Source organism: Motacilla alba, chromosome Z (assembly GCF_015832195.1).
Source record: "Motacilla alba alba isolate MOTALB_02 chromosome Z, Motacilla_alba_V1.0_pri, whole genome shotgun sequence".
NCBI lineage: Eukaryota > Metazoa > Chordata > Aves > Passeriformes > Motacillidae > Motacilla > Motacilla alba.
In genome coordinates, this window is record NC_052046.1 from 1,762,300 (window position 1) to 1,780,498 (window position 18,199).

The 18,199-nt window shown below is 49.2% G+C and overlaps 1 protein-coding gene across 5 annotated transcripts in view; it reads left to right on the forward strand.

The window, feature by feature from the left end:
• ZBTB7C (zinc finger and BTB domain containing 7C) overlaps nucleotides 1–18,199 on the forward strand; it is a 145,208-nt gene that overhangs the window by 7,061 nt on the left and 119,948 nt on the right. Inside the window, exon 1 of one of the 5 annotated variants that reach the window (XM_038124911.1) lies at nucleotides 13,391–13,626. The exons of the other annotated variants lie outside the window; for them this stretch is intronic. The gene's annotated coding sequence lies outside the window, so the exon portion shown is untranslated. Of the gene's footprint in view, nucleotides 1–13,390; nucleotides 13,627–18,199 lie in introns of those variants that run through there. 5 annotated transcript variants of the gene reach the window in all.

Genomic DNA, 18,199 nt, shown 5'->3' on the forward strand with positions numbered 1-18,199 from the left:
ATCTCCGTGGCCTCCTCTGCGCTGGCTCCAGCAGCTCCACGTCCTTCTTGTGCTGGGGACCCCAGTGCTGGAGACAGCTCTGCAGGTGAGGTATTCCCTGAGCAGAGTAGAAAGGGCAGAATTTTCTCCCTTCACCTGCCAGTCAAGCCCTAAGTAGCCGTGTATGAGTTACTGATTGGCTGAGAAAAAACTGAAGAAAAGTGAGAAGTGAAGCCTCTCAACCTGCTGTTGCTGCTTTTTACAGACCTTCTGTCTAATGGGCACACTATCTACCAGTCTGCAAGGTGGCCTTTGCTCTGGGGGACCTCTTGGACCCTTGTTCCTGTTGGCAGGAGCCTTTCCAGTGCTGTGGGAGCCCTCTCATTGCATCATGTTTGAGAACACACATCACAGGAGGAGGTCGGGAAGGAGGAGAAAAGTTTACTTCTTGCTCCCCCCCCCCTTTTTTTTTTCCATTTTAATAAATCAATCCTGTTTTTACATATTTGTTTGCTCCAGCCTTCTCCTTTCTCCAGGCTTTGTCTAGCTTGAGACCTGAAGATTTGCATGCTTGATCAAGCCTGATGGCAGTAACCAAATCAGCATTAGCAAATGTAGGGACCTCAAGCTAACTGGCAGGAGATGAACTCCATGAGTGCCACGGAGATGAGCCCTTCTGTAGAGCCTGTTGTGCCTTGGCACAGGGGCACGAGCCAGAAGCCAGTGGCAAGTTTGAAATATGGATCCCTTTGGGGCCTTTGTTTTCAGGTTGCCTTGCTCTGCGGTGAGCGCGCGATCAAAGGGAAGCCGAGAAAAGGGTGGGCAGGAGCATGGTGACCTCCGCCAGCTCAGCAGGCTGAAGTCCAGGAGATGTGAGAGCATATATTGGGGGTATTCACTGTCGCTTCTGAGCATCTTGACTTTGAATTAAACAGGGGAGAAGAGAAGTGTGACTGTGGGTAGTTAGTGAGGTTGCTCAGCGGGGATTTGTGGCCACTGCTGTTACTGGTCAGCCTGGCCTTTGTGAACTGTCCTCTTCTTTGGGTGTTTCCACTTTGGAGTTTCTTTTTAGGGCTGGAATTCCGTACTGGGGACCTTGATCTTCTCTCCAGTCCAAAGGCTCCAAGCATTGTGATTATTTGGGCTGTCCTGTGCAGGGCCAGGAGTGGGGCTTTGATGGTCCTTGTGGGTCTTTCCAGGTCAGGGTATTCATTCTTTTCTTCTGTGATTGGTGCAGGGCTGGTGCTGCCTGGTGCCCTTGATTAATTAAATTAATGTCTGATATGCAGTTGTTTGTTTTCCCCACAAGAAAGATAAACACTTCTTGGTCTGCCTGATCAGAAGCACAGAGTTGCCATGTGAATTGTAAGCAGGACACAAGCAGCAGGGTTTCTTTTAAATTGTTTCAAACTATAAGGCTGTAAAATGAGTCCTTGCATAACATGTAATTAATGCTGCAGTGTGTTAATTTCCCGTGTTCAGGTTTTAAGGTTCAAGTGACCCAGGACAGACAGGCTTCACTAAACAAACATGGACAGGTAAATTAATGGTATCATGTTAGAAATGACCCATTTTAGGGATCCTCTTCAAAATATGGAAAAGTGTGTTAACTTAATTTTTTGTGATGCTGATGCAGCTTGAGTATCCCATTTAAGTAGATTTGTCTGTACATGTATGTACATACTCTGTAGCACAGTCTGTGTTATGTTTTGATGCCTTTTTTAAGGTCTTCTGTAGAATGGTTTGGGTTGGCAGGATTCTCAAAGCTCATCCAGGACACCTTCCACTATCCCAGGCTGCTTCAAGCCTTGCCCAGCCTGGCCTTGGAAACTTCCAGGGATCGAGGGCAGCCACAGCTTCTCTGGGAAACCTGTGCCAGGGCCTCTCCACCCTCACAGGGAAGGATTTCTTTGTAACATCTAATCTAAATTTAAAAGTCTGACTTTAAAACCTATCACTACATGCCCATGTGAAAAGTCCCTTTCCATCTTTTTTATAAGTTCCCTTTAAATACTGAAAGGAACATATCTGTGGGTCTTCAGGAGGAACAGAGAAGCAGATTATTTTACCTCCTCTAAAATAGTCTAAAAATGGGGTGCTATGTGTAGCACAGCTGAAAGTAGTGATTTTTTTTTTTTTGGGTCACCTCGACTGGGAGCCTGGTATGCTTGAAAACTATAAAATAAAAAGTTCCCCAAATTCTCCACAACTGCAATTCCCCCATGTTATTTTCACATGTTGCAACAATTTGTACTTTGAAGGCACCATTTTAGTAAAGCTTAATATTGCCTCTCCTGCGTTTTAGACTTGCATAGTTGTGCAAGAGATGATTGCCTGTTTGGGAGACAAAAAAGCTAATTTTGCCTCAGGCCCTGTACTTTTTCGTAACAAAGTTGGTCCTTGTTGGGAAGCAGCTTGCAAGTGGTGAGAGTGTGGATGAGTCTGGAGGGTCACAAATGGGTGGATGATCTGCAGGTGTGGTTTAAAAAAAAACAAAAAACAACAAAAAAACCCAAACCCCAACCCACAAACCATTTTTTCTGCCACACTGAATACTGCTGAACACCTTTTCCTTTCACCTTCTGCCTCATCTGATGCTGGGGAGCTGCTGGGGATGGGGACATCTCTGGGGGTTTTGGCAGCCACCCTGGTGGGTTCGGTGTGGGGTGTGCGCCCTCGGTGTATTGGCAGTTGTGTGTTAACATCTCTTTTGCTCTTAGACTATTTTTATTGATATTAGGGGGTGTTTTAAAGTGGTTTCCAACATGCAGACGTTCAGACAGTGCTCCCTGAGGCTGGTGGCTCCTTCCAGTGCTTCCCCAGGGCTCCCCACACCGCACTGGCCCCGGGGCTGGTGGTGCCTGGGGTGGCTGGGCTGACTAAGGAGTGTCTGGTGACTCATGTCCTGGGGACACCCAGGTGATTGAGATGACCCAGAGGGGTAAATCTTCCTCCCCGTTGCCATGCTTCATGTCCTTTCCTGCTCCCCCATCTCCAGTGTCTCCTCACCCTGACCTTGTGCTGTGGGTCTTCCTCAGGGTCCATGGCCAGGATGATCCTTTCCCCACCTTCCCATGGGCTCTCCTCCTCCCTCCCCAGAGGCAGAGCTCTCTGTCCAGCCCTGTCCAGGTCAGGTCCTTCACCAGCTGAGCGAGAGGAGGCTCTGCTGCAGGCATGGCAGGTTGGCTGGCCAGCCACACCGATTGGTTATCAATGGTGATTAATTAAGAATGTAACAAGGTTGTGTATCTGCATGGAGCAGCTTTTCTCTGTGGATGAGGGACGGGTGCTGATGAGGAGATTGTGACAGGTGGCTGCTGCATGACTGGGCTTAGGAATAGGCAGTGCTGGTGCTGTTTTCCACAGGGATGCTGTTTTCCACAGGGACCATGGTTGGGTTTTGCTGTTCCTTGGAGCTGGAGGTGCTCAGGGAGGAGGTGCTCAAGTCTTCGTGGAGGGCAAAAGGAAAAGAGAGTCCTCCTCAGCCCAGACTGAGCACTGCAGATCTCCATGTGCGAGGTTTGCAGCCCTTCTTGTTCAAGATTGGATCCGTGCAGAACTGGCAGAATCTTCAGTGTTTTCTTAGGCTGTTCCTCACCCAGATGTACTCAGCAAGGTGACCTTGTGCTGGCTGGTGTGATGTCACCTGAGACACCTGCACCATTTCTGACCCTCTTCTGCCTCTAGTTTTTGTTTGCAAAAGGGCTGTAGCTCACTGAGGCTCACTCAGACCTGACAAGGCACTGAAATCCTCAAGCCATGTCCTTGCTCCCTGCTCATCCTCCTCTTTGCTGGTGGCAGTGGTGGGATTGCACATTAACCCTACCAAAATTATTTTAATGGGAAAAAGCCAGACTATTTCCACCAACCAACTCACTGTCCAGCTTTGCAAGGCCCACTGTCCTCCACCTGATATTCGGATATTAAAATAATGATGGGGTGAAGAGTTTTTTGTTTTGTTTTGTTTTTGTTTTCTTTTTGTTGTTGTTGTTTCGACTTTAAAGCTTGGAAATTGTTAGTTGAAAGAGGAATAAAAGGGGAAGCACTGAGTTACTGAGTTTTCCTTAAAGAGGAAAAAACTCTGGCATGCAGAAGAAGAAAAATATGACCTGGATGTGTCTGCTGCAATAGCTAATTTTGGGGTCTTTTTGTTGCTTACAGCTTCTAGCACTGAGGGCCCCAGCCAGCTATGGGATGGACAGAAGGTTTTATAGCTCGTGTAGTCAAAGAAGTCCTGGTGTCTTAAGAGTGAGAGCTGGGTGGAAGGGCTGCTGTGGTGATTTATACCAGCTGAAGGTGGAGGGCATGGACACCTTCCACTGTCCCAGGCTGCTCCAAGCCCCATCCAGCCTGGCCTGGGACACTGCCAGGGATCCAGGGACAGTCACAGCTGCTCTGGGCACCCTGTGCCAGGGCCTGCCCACCCTCACAGGGAGAAATTTCTTCCTAGTATTGACCTTTGGAAGTGCTCATGTGATGCAGGGGGAGAACTTATGTCTGTGGACAGTTGTTTTATTGGGGTTCCTCTGGGGATTTTTGTTTTTAATGAGACGCACCATCAGTATGGAAATGTACAATAGAGATTTTTGTCCCTTTCAGGGAGGGCTTCTTAATTTTTCTGAAAATGGAATTGTGCCTTGTTCATTTTCATTATGCTTGAAGTGAGGAGTGAGAGGTGGCCCAGATACAGAGAGAGTTTTGGCTGAGTAATAAAAGTGTCAGTTCTGGTCTTTTTACAAGGGAAGACACATTGGGTGAGATACCAAAACACCAGGAAAAAGAGAAGAGATTGGAAAAAAACATGTGATATGGTGGGGTGAAGCTTCAGAAGTTGTTTGGGCATTTGGAAGATGGTTCACAAGCTGCAGGTGAAAGATCTGACCCTAGCACAAGCCTCAGTTGTGAGGAAGGGGGAGACAATTCCTTGGGGACAGGATTACCCCAGTGATGGACACCGGGGAAATCCCACAGCTATTGTGAAGGAGGGATCACTGATATGGGAGAAGGAGAGCTGAGAGTGGCGGGGTTGGAAAACACCCAAGTTTTGAGCTTAACCTTGGAAAAACGAGGCCAAAAAGTTTTTTAAGTCTTCATTTTTCCAGAGAGTGCAGCCGGGACTCTGCTGGAGCCTCAGCCCTTTGGGAGACAGGTTTTGGGGAGGCCAGCAGTGTGGGCACCTCAGCTGTTGTGTGCTGGGTGTCAGCTTGCACACAGGCAGGGCTGGGGGACACTGCCTGTCCCCCCTGCCCATGGCATTTCCCTGGCAGCTCCAGTGGGAGCAGCGGAGCAGGGTGTTCCTGCACCTGGGCTCTGCCGCCCAGCCGGACCCAGCAATGGGTGGCCTCGTGGCCATGATTCCTAATTAAAAAGCAGGGAGAAACCTGAGGAGCATGGACGTATAAGCCTGATGCTAAAGCAAACCAGATGCTGCTCAGATCACGATGCCCCACGGTCCACTGGAGCGAGGATGCGGAGGCAGTCACCTGTAGCCTGCTTGGGGGTGGCAGGGGGGCGAGGGGAGGGAGAGCACAAGGCAGAATAATCCCTTTTTGGTTTTTCTTTTTCCTCTGGAGCGTTTTGGTCTCGCCCCTGGACAAAAGCAGGATAGTGTGGTGTGTCATTTCCTCCCCAGCAGCCATTCAGCCTGGCACCATGTGGGCTCTGCCACCCCCTCCCCTGCCCCGGGCACAGATTGCTCCTTGTTCCAGTTGTCTGTACCACCCAGGGCTTCCTTTCCAAGTTTTCTCACACCCTTTTATAGCTGCGCAGAAGAAAGCTTTAGAGCCACACAAAGGAGGAACCGAGCAGGCAGGAGGGATATCTTTAAAAACCAGGCGTGTTTCTCTGCAGAGCCACGGTGGTGGAGAAAAGCTGGGTGAGCTCTGGCGATGCCCAGCATGAGGAACAGGTTCAGCCCTTGTCTCATAGCCAGGGGGGCAGCTGGTCATGTGTGCTCTGTATCCCTGACTCTTTAAATGTGAAGTCAGCTCTTCACACCCCAGTTTTTGGTTTTTTTTTTTTTTTTTTGTTTTCAGATCCCAGTGCAGGCACAGAGACAGGCTGGGAGGACCAGGTCCTGAGCGAGGTGAATCTGAGCTGGGGAGCACTGGATGCCCTTGCTGAAGACCTGGCTGGGGGCAGTGGCCCCGATGCTCTTGGTGAAAGCATGAGCTACAGCTGTGTCTTGTGCATTTTGGGGATGGGGGAGAAGACCAGATTCCCTGTTCTTCATGCATAGAAAGAGCATTAGACTGTCCTGCTTTCTGTTTCTCATGTTTCTCTTGATCAGCAGCTCATTTCACCGAGGACCTGCCCCAGAGGCAGGACCTTTCGCCCTCACCAGTTTGCTTAGGTGGCAATCAAACAAATGACCTGGAGGCAAGCAGCAATTCATTACAGCCCTCATTTAGCATGCAATAAAATGTGCCGTATACCTTGTCTTCTGATCAATAAGTTGTATATTATACACGAGTCAATGTGTTTACATCACAAGGAGGCCTCTCGCTGCCTCCTTTCTGCTGGGCTCTCTTGGCCTGGGATGATGGATCGTCGCTGGGATGATGGGGAGGGATATTGTTAAACAGTAATTGGTTACTGAATTATTTAGCTGCACAATCCCTGTAGCAGCAACACTGCCATTCAGCGCTTAACTTGCAACTGTCTCAGCTGAGGAACAAATACAGGGCCCTGCAAGCTCAGTGGAGCCGAGGCAGAATAATTCTGTAAGACTGTGCTTTAAAAAATAGGTTTACAGTTATTTTGATGAGGATAGCCTTATGCAGTGGGAAGTGTATGCTGATTGCTTACAGGCTGCAGTCTTTTAATTTGTAAGCTGGAAATTTCTGCTGCTTTGATAAGGAAAAAGTGGTGTTGATCCATTGCAGGTTCCCCAGATTAAAGGTGAACATCTTCCTGTGCCCTCTGATTCCAGTGGTGTTAGGTAGAGGTGCAGCTGAGGTGTATCTCTTGGGTTCCTGTCCTGGGTCCCTGCAAGAAATGGGCTGATTCACAAAGCAACCTGACTCAGCAGGCAAAAAACCCAACCCAAATCAAACGCTGTTCTCCTCAAAACCTTATTGCAGGGGCGTGAGCACCACCAGCCCATTCCACGCCTGGTTCCACAGTGGCGATGCTCTCCTTGCACTAACCTGCATCAGAGCCTCACCACACATGGTTTCCTCCTGAATTTTCAGGTTGCCAGTTGCTGAAAGTCCTCTTCCTTTGAGATGCACTGAGGAAATCTTCCGGCAGATTCTGCTCCAGCACAAAACCTGCTCTTGGTTTGTGTTTGCCTGCATATTGCAGGCAGCAGAGCCAGGAAGGAGGCACTGCACACTGACATCTCTCTGTACCAAGTCCCCTGTGAGTGCAGCCCTTCTCTTGAAGCTGTTCCATTTCCTCCCCTGCCAGGCAGTTCCTTTTGTCCCTTTGGTGCCTGTGTGTGTAGGAGTGTGTAAGAATGATCTGGTGGCTCCTCAGGATTTGGTTGGAATTGGCCTGGAGATCTGGTGGCTTTAACTTATTTCTTCCTTGTAGGTGCTGCATGTGTTCTCAGTGTGGATGGCAAGACTCTGATTTGATGCTCTTCTCTTTTAACTAAAAGCCCAAAGCTTTTATTTTTCTCCTGTGGGTGGATGACAAGCTGGGAGGGTTTGGGGGGAAGGAGATGCGGGCTGTTTGCAGGGGGTTGTTCTCAAACTTGTTGTCCCAGCAGTGCCTGGTGTTGGCCATGGGATGAGCTGTTCCCTCACTGCTTTGTTTGAGTTAATTTGGCAGTGAGGAACAGGAGGTTCCCCTAATTTAGGAGTGAGGAATGTCATCCATGGCACACCCCAGAGCAGGAGAGGGTCTTCCTGAGCATCACCAGGGATTTGCAGCTAAAACTTTTCCATCCATCATGTAGGCAAGGCCACCAGTGGATGCTCTGTTGACTTTGCCAAGCACAATTTGGTTATTGCTATTAATTTTACTAACTTGCTCCAGTGCCTGACATATCCAGCACTGGGACAGGGCTCTGCTTTGTTGCAGGGGCATAAACATTCTGCTCAAAAGTCCCAAATGCCCTTGTCCAGTCCCACAGCAGGAGGCTTGGTGCTTGCCAGTCCAGCCCAGCTTTGTTTTTCCTCCCCTTCTTGCAATTCTTGTAACTCTGTGTAACCAAGAGCAGGATCCAGCCCTGTGATTCAGACCTTCCCCAAGACACAATCTCGGGGAAGAATAATCTCCCTAATGGAAGCTGGGCTAGAGAGAACTGTGACTTTTGAACTTTCAAACCCTGGTCCCAAATGAACCAGGGAGATCTGGGAGGCTTGTAACTTTCTGAGCAAGTGAAGTGTAAAGTTAAATAGTTACAATTAACTTCAAAGCATGAAACAGTCCAAGAAAAAAAAAAAAAAAGAAAATTTTCGTTCCTAGATTTGTGTTAAAAATGAGTTGACTTTTGTGTCAGATTAGCTGTGCCTTTAATATAAAGAAGATTTTTAAAAATTCTGAATTGTAATGGGTAACTGATAACGAAACTCTCCCTTTCCTTGGAGTAGTGTGGTTCTGTCACTGGAGGGAGCTGCCTGAAGCTGGTATGTTAGGAAACAGGGTGATTGTTGTGTAAATCACCGTGAGGTCACTTAATTAAACACAGCCAGGGCTTTGTGGGTCTCTGAAGACCGCAGTGGAGTGGTGGCCGAAGCAGAGGGGGTGGCAGGGCTGGTGCAGGGCATGGGGACAGAGCCTTTGGCACAGTCCCTATAGACCTGTACTTGGTCTGCCTTGTAGTGATGGAATCGGGCATGGATGGATGGATGGGCAGCATGGGAAGAGCGCAGGGAGCTTTAAACTTTGCCCACCTCCCCGTGTGGGTTTTTTTGGGATGCTGCCTGGATGCTGTGCATGCGCCCCAAGCCTGAAGGATCTGGCTGGTGCTTCCCAGGCACCCTTCAGCAGCCCGGGCTGTGCAGCCCCACTGTCTCCTTCCTGCACGGAAATGCCGGGTGAGTTTATTCCGAAACAAACTCCACGTTGGCAAGGCAGCCCCGTCTCTGTTTCATGCATCCTTGCCTTCAGTGTGGGGCTGGAGCTTGCATCCCAGGAAAATAATACATGTCCAGGAGGCCAAGACAAACACTGTCTGCCTGCTTTTTTTTACGACCTCTTGTTGCTCCTCCCAGCCATCACCACTATTCCCTTAATAAGGGACTTTTTGATCTCCAGAGGGAACTTCCTCACTTCTCAGGGTTAAAACCAAGGTGGTTGGCAAAGGGAAGGCCTGGAGAAACAGGGGACTCCTGCTCCCTGCAGCCCTTTGCATGGCAACGTTTTGATTTAGAACCTCATTCTGGCTCAGAACTGGGGATGATCAGGTTTTTAACTGCCAGAGGGCAGAGTTAGATGGAATATTGGGAGAAATTCTTCTTTGAGTAGTGAGGCTCTGGCACAGGTTTCCCAAAGCAACTGTGGTTGCTCCTGGATCCCTGGAAGTGTCCAAGGCCAGGCTGGACAGGGCTTGGGGCAACCCAGGATAGTGGAAGGTGTCCCTGCTGATGGTTGAGGTGGTGGGCAAGGTCCCTTCCAACCCAAACCATGCTGTGGTCCCGTGGAGAGGACTGTTAGGTTTTAGTGGAAATGCAGACAGTGCATTTTGATGAGAGGTGAGGTGCTCCAGGTGCCAGCCATCTCCCCCAGGACTAACCCAGCAGCAAGTCTCATCCTGGTGACTTCAGGCACAGATGGTGGCCCCAAAACCCCCAGGGCCCTGTGAAAACCCTACCAGGAACATTGGGTAGATGCAAATGATTCAGCCCAAATCTTGGGACATTTAACTTGAAGCCCCAATGTCTGGTATCAGATGATGGAGTGGGCTGTCCATCCTGGTCAGTGGACTGAAGGGGAGAGCAGGATGAACTTCTGTCTTCATGATTTGGAGTAGAAGCTCAGAATCTTGTCTGCCATTCAGACTTACAGGCAAAGAAGTAATTTGTTTAAGCCATGGGAATTTTTTTCGTTTGGAAACTGCCAGGGGGGTTTTGAACCTCCAGGGCTTGCAGTTCCAAGTGTGACAATTAAAAGTTTGGGGGTATTTAGTGAACTCTGCATAGCTGTTTTTCCTCTTTCATAGCTTCATCATACCTTCTAATTAATTCCCTTTAATTGCTTTTAATTTCCTTTCCTCCTTATTTCTCCTTCCGTATAAATAGTGCTGTCATTCTTTTAGTTTGCCTTTCATGTTGGAGACTCTCTATTTGATTTCGTTTCATCCACATTGTGTCTTGCAGCTATTTCATTCCTGGAAAGCTCCAGCTCCAGAGATAAAATCTAAGTGGATTCAGAGAACCTGAAAGGATCGCATGCTTCATGGCTTTCCCTTCAGTAATATAGGAGACACACAGGATGTAATAAAGGATCCGTCCCTCCTTGGAAAAGGGCCATTTCCCTTCACCTGTATTTTTGTGGCACCGTCATGCCAGAGATGCTCTTAGTCACCAGTGACAAGATAAAGAGGCTGCTGGTCCCTGGTGCTGGCGGGTGTCTGAGGCTGGAAGGGGCCCTGGGATGACACACTGTCTCTTGATTTACCACCACTGCTCTCTACCCAGCAGCATTCCCCCTGCTGGGATGTGGCCTGGCAGCCTGCTGGCAGCCTGGTCCCTGCCCGGGTGGAGGGGACACAGGGAGGGTGGCAGCACGCTGGTTTTGGCCAGATAAGGTCAAGTTATTAAAATCTTGACATTTATCTTTGAGAGCTTTTGGTTTTAATGTGCACCAAGGGCGCTGTGTGTTTTGACTGAGGTACTTTCCAGCCCAGTCAAAAATAAAAAATAGAAGCGAGCAAAACCTCTTTTGTACACTCAGAAGAGTCCTGAGGGGTTGGATGTGTAGGTGACTATCAGCAGAGCTCCGTGTAATTTGGTCCCTATTCACCATCTGAAGAGTTCTGTGGAAGTTGGTCAATATTCACCTTTTGAGGAGCTGGCTGCGGGGTGGGAATCGTAGATCAAAGTTTTTCTTGAATGGGAATCAAATAGCTTTGTTTAATCTAGCATTTTTTTTCCCCTTCTGTTTCTCCATTCATAATGGTATTTTAACACTGCCTGCCTTGATGTTTTTCACCCAACAGAGCTAAGTGGGGGCTTCCTCTCTTTCTTTTCCTTGGAAAAAATGACCAGCAGCATCTACTTCTGCCTGGATTTGGCCCAGTTGCCTGCTGTATGTTGTAATGCTGGTAAAACCCTGGAGGAGTTAATGCTGGGATCACGAGGAATGTGGCTGGAACTGCCAGCTGGGGACTTTGGTGGTGGGAAAAGTTCCAGTAGTCTGGCTGGGGAGTGGAAGGTAGCATGGAGCACCAAGGGCTGTCCCAGCTGGTGTGAGCTGTGGGCATGCACCTCTGCTAGGGTTGGATTGTGGGGCAGTTCTTTAGAGCCTGGTGAAGAAACTTTGGGCTAATCAGGATGCTGGAAGGAAAGAAACAGCTGAATTTGTGTGGAAATTGATAGTAGAGGAAGCTGTGGGAGGAACGTGATCCCAGGACTTTGAGGTGCCAAGAAGAGCAGAGCTAGAGACAAACAACTTCTGCCACCAAAAAGACTGACTCACGCTGCCTTGGAAGTTTGCAGTGGATTATTTGTGTTATTTTATTGGCAGTGTGAATGGTAGTAGAAGCAGTTGAGCCTTGGAGGGTCCCCAGGCAGCCCTCCCTGAGTCAGTAGCCTGTTGTGGTGAGTTGGTGCAGCAGAAGGGGTGGGAGATACTCAGGGCTGGTCAGTGAGCTGCAGGGTCTGGTTTTTCAGATTCCAGCAGCCTGAAGTCCCCTTTCAGGAGGATGCAGGACTAATGAGGTTTTAGTGAAGTATCCCTTTTTGATAGGGGAGAGCTCCCACAGCTCTCTGCTCTGTCCAGGTGGGACCAAGCTGTGGGCAGGAGCTGGTGGCCTCCAGGTTAGCCCTGGGGCTGTCCCTGCTGTCTGGGAGCCTGGGACTGAAGTGGCTCTGGGCCAGGCAGTCACCAGGATGTACTATTTTGCAATAAACTGATCTGAGCACTTTGTGCCTTTGCATTTGAGTGTGAATCATCCTGGTGGGAACTGAGAGTGAGCAATCTCTGGAGATGGCAGTGGGGCAGGTTGCTGGCAGCCCCGGGCTGGGTGGCAGTGATGGGGGAGCCTCCTTGTCCCCATCCTGTCTGGGCATGTCCTTGTGCCTGAATCTGAGACTGAGGTACAGCAGCTGCATGCAGACTTGGCCCCTGGTCCTAAGAGCAGCATCTTCTCGGATTCTCGGGGAAACCAGGGAATAGTTGAATAGTTAGAGTTGGAAGATCATCTTCTCCAACCTGCTGCCATGAGGAGAGATGTCTTGAAAAAGACCAGACTGCTCAGAGCCCCACTGAGCCTCGTCTTGAACACTTCCAGGGATGGGGCAGCCACAACTTCTTTAGGCACCCTGTGGCAGAGCCTCGCTGTCCTCAGTGTAAAAATTCCATCCTTCTGCCTAGTTGAAACCTACCTTCTCTAAATTTAAAATCATCATTGTGATAGGCCCTGCTAAAAGGTTTGTCCCCATCTTTCTTGGAAACCTCTTTTAGCTACTGGCAGGTGCTCTAAGAGAGAAAAAGGGTCTCTCTTCTCCAGGTGAACACCCCCAGCCTAGCTCCAGAGCAGAGGGGCTCCAGCCCTTGGACCATCTCTGTGGCTTCCTCCAGCAGGTCCAAGCATCAGGAGTTGTAGATCCTTCTCCAGGGTGTGATGAGGAGATGCATAAAAATGCTCTTTGGCATAAAAAGCCACTACAAAAAAAAGTTTTGGGGAACCAGCCTTGGGCTACTGCCCCACCCTGGGAGCTTGGCAGACCCTGCATCCCCCCGAGCCAGACAGGATGCTTTATTTCCTCAGCAGCTGGGCTCCCGGCCGAGCATCCCTCGGCACTGTGCTCCCGACTCTTCCCGCTCCCATCTTAATAACCGTAAAGATCGGGGTTGCCAAGGTCTTCCCGTTGCTATAGTGAGATTAGATAGGGCAAAGTGCTGCATTCCCTCTGCTGAGGGGAGAAATCACTCCCATCCCTTCCCTGGGCTTCACCAGCCAGGTTTTTTTCCCATCCACCAGCAGCCACTAATTGCACCTGAAAGACACGCCACGTATTTCACTGCAATTAATACTTCATAGCTTAAAAATAAAAAGGGGGGGGGGGATTAAAACAAAAATAAAAATTTAATTATCGAGGCATTTTCTCCTGGAACCAACTTAAAGAGACTCTCTGGCTGGAACGAGTTTGCAGCGCTAAACTGTGAAGTTAAAATATTTATCTTCATAAACACGTCACTCGAGCCGTGCTACTCCTCGCAGGGTCATTAGCAAGAGGCACGTTAGTCCAATCAGGAGGTGCCTGGGAGACAGAGATTTGCCTTTTGCTTCTGGGCGGGGTTCGGAGATGATTTATTAAACGAATTTGAGAGCTGTGAGTCTGGCCAGACCTCTGAGTCAAACCGCTGTAGGAAAAAAAAAAAAGGAAAAAATCCCACCAGCTGGAGCTTCTGCAGGCAGAAGATGGGGTGCTGTCATTTCGGTACTGTTGGTTTGCTGATGTGGAGGTGTTCTCCCCAAAAACTCCCGAGGACGTACAGCAACTGATCCAGGGAGCCGTCATATTGCAGGAGGTAGTTTGCATTTTAATTTTCTTAGGTTTAATTTCAGTTTTCTCAGGTTTTATTTTCACTTTCTCAGTTTTTGCTTTGATTTCCTTGGTGCACCTGCGGGGCTTGGGTGGGTTTGTGTGAGAATTCAGGTGATATTTCCCTGAGTGCTGGAGCGCACAGCTTAGGGCATGGCATGCTGTCATGCCCCTCCACCTCCTCTTTTGGGTTTAAAATGTTGATTTTGAGGCCATAAAGTTTAACCCCTATAACCCAGTACCAGACATGCCCCGGAGAGTGGTGCCTGTGGTCTGCTCAGCATGTGGGGAGGGCATGGGGGGTTTAGGTAATAGTGTGTTTTTTGGACTTGAGGTTGTATTTTGTGTGTGTTGTGTGCTGGCATGCCAGGACATGGAGTGGGGCGAAGGACATGGGTCTTTCCGAGGTGTGGTGCACTTCACAAAACTAATTTGTTTCCTGGGGAGCCAGAGGTGTTTGTTTGTGTCTATAAGTCTCTCTGCTCCTGAGAGTGGGGAGGAACTTGCAAGTGAAGAGCTCGTGGTGGCCCCATATCCTGGGAGAAGGTCCGTGGCTGGTGACAGTGGCAGAGCCTGGTAAAGATTACTCAAGCTGTAGATCTGTCACTAGGTTTTCCCCCTCTGAAATCCCCTTCTGCTCCTTGGTTCCCCATCAATTTATTTATACAAACCACATAGGCAATCTCACAGGGTCTGACCAAGATTGTTTTAGGGTCTTGCACCCCAGTTGATGCATGGAGCTCACCCACCCCTTGCTGCAGCTTGGGTAGGGGGGAGAGGGGTTGAATATATCTGTGATACCTGGTAGTGCAAGTTCAGAACAGAGAAAGGCAAAGAGAAAGATGCTATTGGTGGTGTGGGAAGGCTTTTGTTGTCCCATCCTCTGTGCAGAGAGATGTAGCCTGAGCAAGGGCAGAGATACATCAGTCTTCCTTCCCAAAAGCAAACCTCAACTTTGAGTGAAATTTTTGAAAACAGATCTCCTGAGCAGCACTTAGTGATGTCTTCACAAAGAGGACTGTTGCTAGAGACCTTGTTTTCTGTAAAAAACTGGTTCTTGCAGACATTTTCCAGTAGGTCCCAGTTTGTGCCATCTGCCCTCCTCTCTCCCACTTGCTGTCTGCCGACCTTCCCTGGATGTGCTGAGTCTCACAGCCAGAGGTGTCTGTCAGGTGGGCTTTCCCTTTCTTTGCTGGCAGATTTGCAGTAGCAGACATCACTTGATGTTGACTGTCTGGTCTGCTCTGCTTCAGCAACCTCAAGTTTTGATTCTTTCCTTGCTTCCACCGCTGGTCTTGGCTCGAGGTTGGACTGGGAAGCACCCAGTGCTCTCCAGGTGCTCTGTTCACGTGTTTTTTTTGGTAGGTCTGTCACGATTTCACTTGATCCTCTTCCAGCAGTGATGGCGTGGGGTGTGCTCAGCACTGATCACTCGAAGGAGGTGTATTTTAAGGTTACACCCTGGTGGTACATGAAAGGCTGGTAATTCTGTGATCGAGGAGAGCCCTCCTGCCAGACAAACCCAGATCTTTTGGCTGCAGCAGGACCTAACCACCATTTCTGGGGAGTTTTATTGGCTGTCCTTTTCCAGCAGATGGTCCAGGCTGTTTGCAGCTGACATAATGATCATCCTTGGCTTACAGGAACCTTTTGAAGGATCTTCTGCTTCACCATGGTGTGGCCAAGTTTGGCATTGTAGCTGGTGCCCCAGGCAGGTGGACCTGGATGATTTCTGGGCTCAGTCCTGTGCCTTTTTGATACAAAACAGAGGAGGGAGTCCCTGGTACGTGCTCCCAGTTTGGCTTCTGTGCCAGTGGAGTTGTGACTCCACATGGGGAAGGGACCTGTTAGAACCTTGGGCCTGGAATGAAATCCACCTGTGGGTGTCCAGGTGAGGAAGTCTCTTTCTGGAAAGCCACGTGAGCTGAAGGTCATGGTTTCTCTTGGTGGAGTGAGTTTATTACTGTTTTGGGGAGAAGAGTGTTTTGGGATTGTGTAGAACTAGTTATAAGGTGCTCTAGAGGTTTCCAGGGATGTCTATAACTTAGTAGGATTTTTAGGGAAGGACCAAGAGTGCAGGAAATGAGGGATCAGAGGGCTGGGGAAGAATACATGAGGGAAAATAAAGTGAAAAGCAGAATAAAACCAGCTTCCCTTCATGTGGGGATAAAGATGGGGATGTCACAGCTGGGGTGAGGGATGGAACTTGATGTCTAGGGGTGTATACTGGATGCTGGATGGCAGGAAGGTGTCTGGGCTGATGATAATGATGAGGTTGATGGTGGATTGGCAGGGGGAATTGGAAGGAAAGTAGCATTAACATGCTGTAGGGGAGCAATTTCATAGTGTTGTGAAACTACCACAGACTTTTGAGTGTGGGGCATGTCATACCTGGAAAAGTGAGTGATGCTTACAGCTGATAAACTATTCAACTGGCTTTTCCCATACTCTCTGAGAGAGAGGGTGATGTGTTTGAGCAACCTGCTCAGCCCTCACCCAGGCTGAGAATCAGCAGATACCTACGAGCAGGTAGGTACCAGCCACAGTGAAATCATCCTTGTGTGTCTGCTGCATGGGGAATATGGGGGAAAAGCTGGAAGCAGAGAGGGGAGGTGAGCCTTTTGGGTGTTACAGGCCACTTGGAGCTGCTCTGTGGGTTTTGGGGTGTCCAGTTCTCCAGCACTGTGGCTGGTGCTGCCAGCTGTGGTGCTCATCTCCCGCTCCCTGAGCCGTGCCAGAGGACATGCATTATGCATGGCCACTCAAACTCTCACCCTGTTGCTTCTGATTACAGGGAAATTACGGGTTACTGGGCCAGACTGTGCAGCCGGTGACGTCTGTGGGGCTTTGATGCCCCGAGCAGAATTTGGTCAATGATGCATTGCTAAGTGCAGGTGCTCTGCAGCAGCCTGACCTCAGCCCTGGAGCTCTTCGTTATCCCAAGCCTGGATTTCACAGGGAATTTGCAAGCTCTGAGACTTTGCCTCAAATAGTTTGTATGATTTTTTTCATTTTATATTTCACTTTTTTACCGTCTTGCAAAGCTTTGGCAAAGCATCTGAGTGCTGTTTCCCGTGACTCAGAGAGTAAATAGCAGTTGCTGTGCTCACCTGGTTTGCTTGCTAAAAATGAACGGGGAGCAGCTCAGGGGCTTGTTTCCTTCTTGTTTCCTTCTATTTCAGGCGAGTTCGTCTCTGATTATGGGCTGTCAAACCTCAGGAATTCCTAGCCGCCTGTCCACTCTCTAATTTTTTATTTTATTTTAAATGAAACAGAAAAAGAACATAGCCCTCTTTCAGTGGAAAGTCATAAATACTCCTAGGAGCAGGTGGATTTTGCGGGGCCCCTGGTGTACATCAGATGAGGGCTCATGCCTGAGTAGAGCTGCAAGCATGGGGAGCAGCCCAATTTTTTGGCAGTGGACAGTAAGTACCAAGAAGCTTTATCATGAGCACATCAAAATATTTACGTCCAGCTCCACAGATTTCCCTTGGGCTGTTTGTTGTGACATGTTATACTGGGAATGTCATGAAGAGGAGGGCTGTCTTTCTCTGCTACTTTTAAGACCTACCAAACTGTAATTACAGTCATTATTTCAAGGCTGTTTCCCATTTTGTGGTAGGCAGAAGGACGAGGCTGAGCGATTGAAGGCGTTGGAGTTGGTGTGGATTTACATCCTGGCAGGGCTGTGCTTGGTGTTGGAGGAGATGGGGAGGTGCTGGTGTGAGTCTGGGAGGAGGTGGCTGCACAGTCTGTGCTCTCACAATCGCACAGGCACACACAAGCACCACTGCACACACTTTTATATTCATGTTGGACTGCTGCCCCATGTGCTGTGGGACCATGATGTGTCCCATGCTGGAGCACATCACTTTGGCTTGCAGGGGACTGGGATAAGATGGAGCATCTCTGCCATGGGAAGAGGCTGGGAGAGCTGGGAGCATTCAGCCTCTCTCCAGGGAAACCTTAATGCCACTTCCAGTGCCTAAAGGGTCTACATGAAAGATGGGGACAGAGTCCTTAGCAGGGGCAGTTGCAATAGGACAAGAGAGAACAGTTTTAAACTAAAAGAGAGTCTGTTTAAAGTAGGCAAAATGGTGAAGCTTTTTACAATGAGGCTGGTGAGACACTGGCACAGGTTGCCCAGAAAGGTGAAGCATGCTCCATACCTGGAGGCATTCAGGGCCAGATTGAATGGGGCTCTGAGCAAAAAATCTAGTTGAGGATGTCCCTGTTCATGGCAGGGTGTTGAATTAGATGACCTTTAAGTGTGCCCTTCCACCTCTAACCTGTCTCTGATTCCTCCTGGATCCTGGCATCAGTCAGCTCTTAGAGCTGGGCGTGCTGCTGATCTCCACACTTGCTGCAGAACAGGTAACTACAGACTGGTCAGCTTGTGGGAGGAAGTAAGGTGAGGACAAATGGCAAAAAGTTGATGTTGAGGGCTGTAATTCATCCTAGGAGGTGAGAGTTCCCTGGGGGGACACTGGGGTGTTTCCCTCCTTTGGCCACAACAGGTCACTCCAGGTTCTGTGTTTCCACTGCCTTGCTTGTGGAGC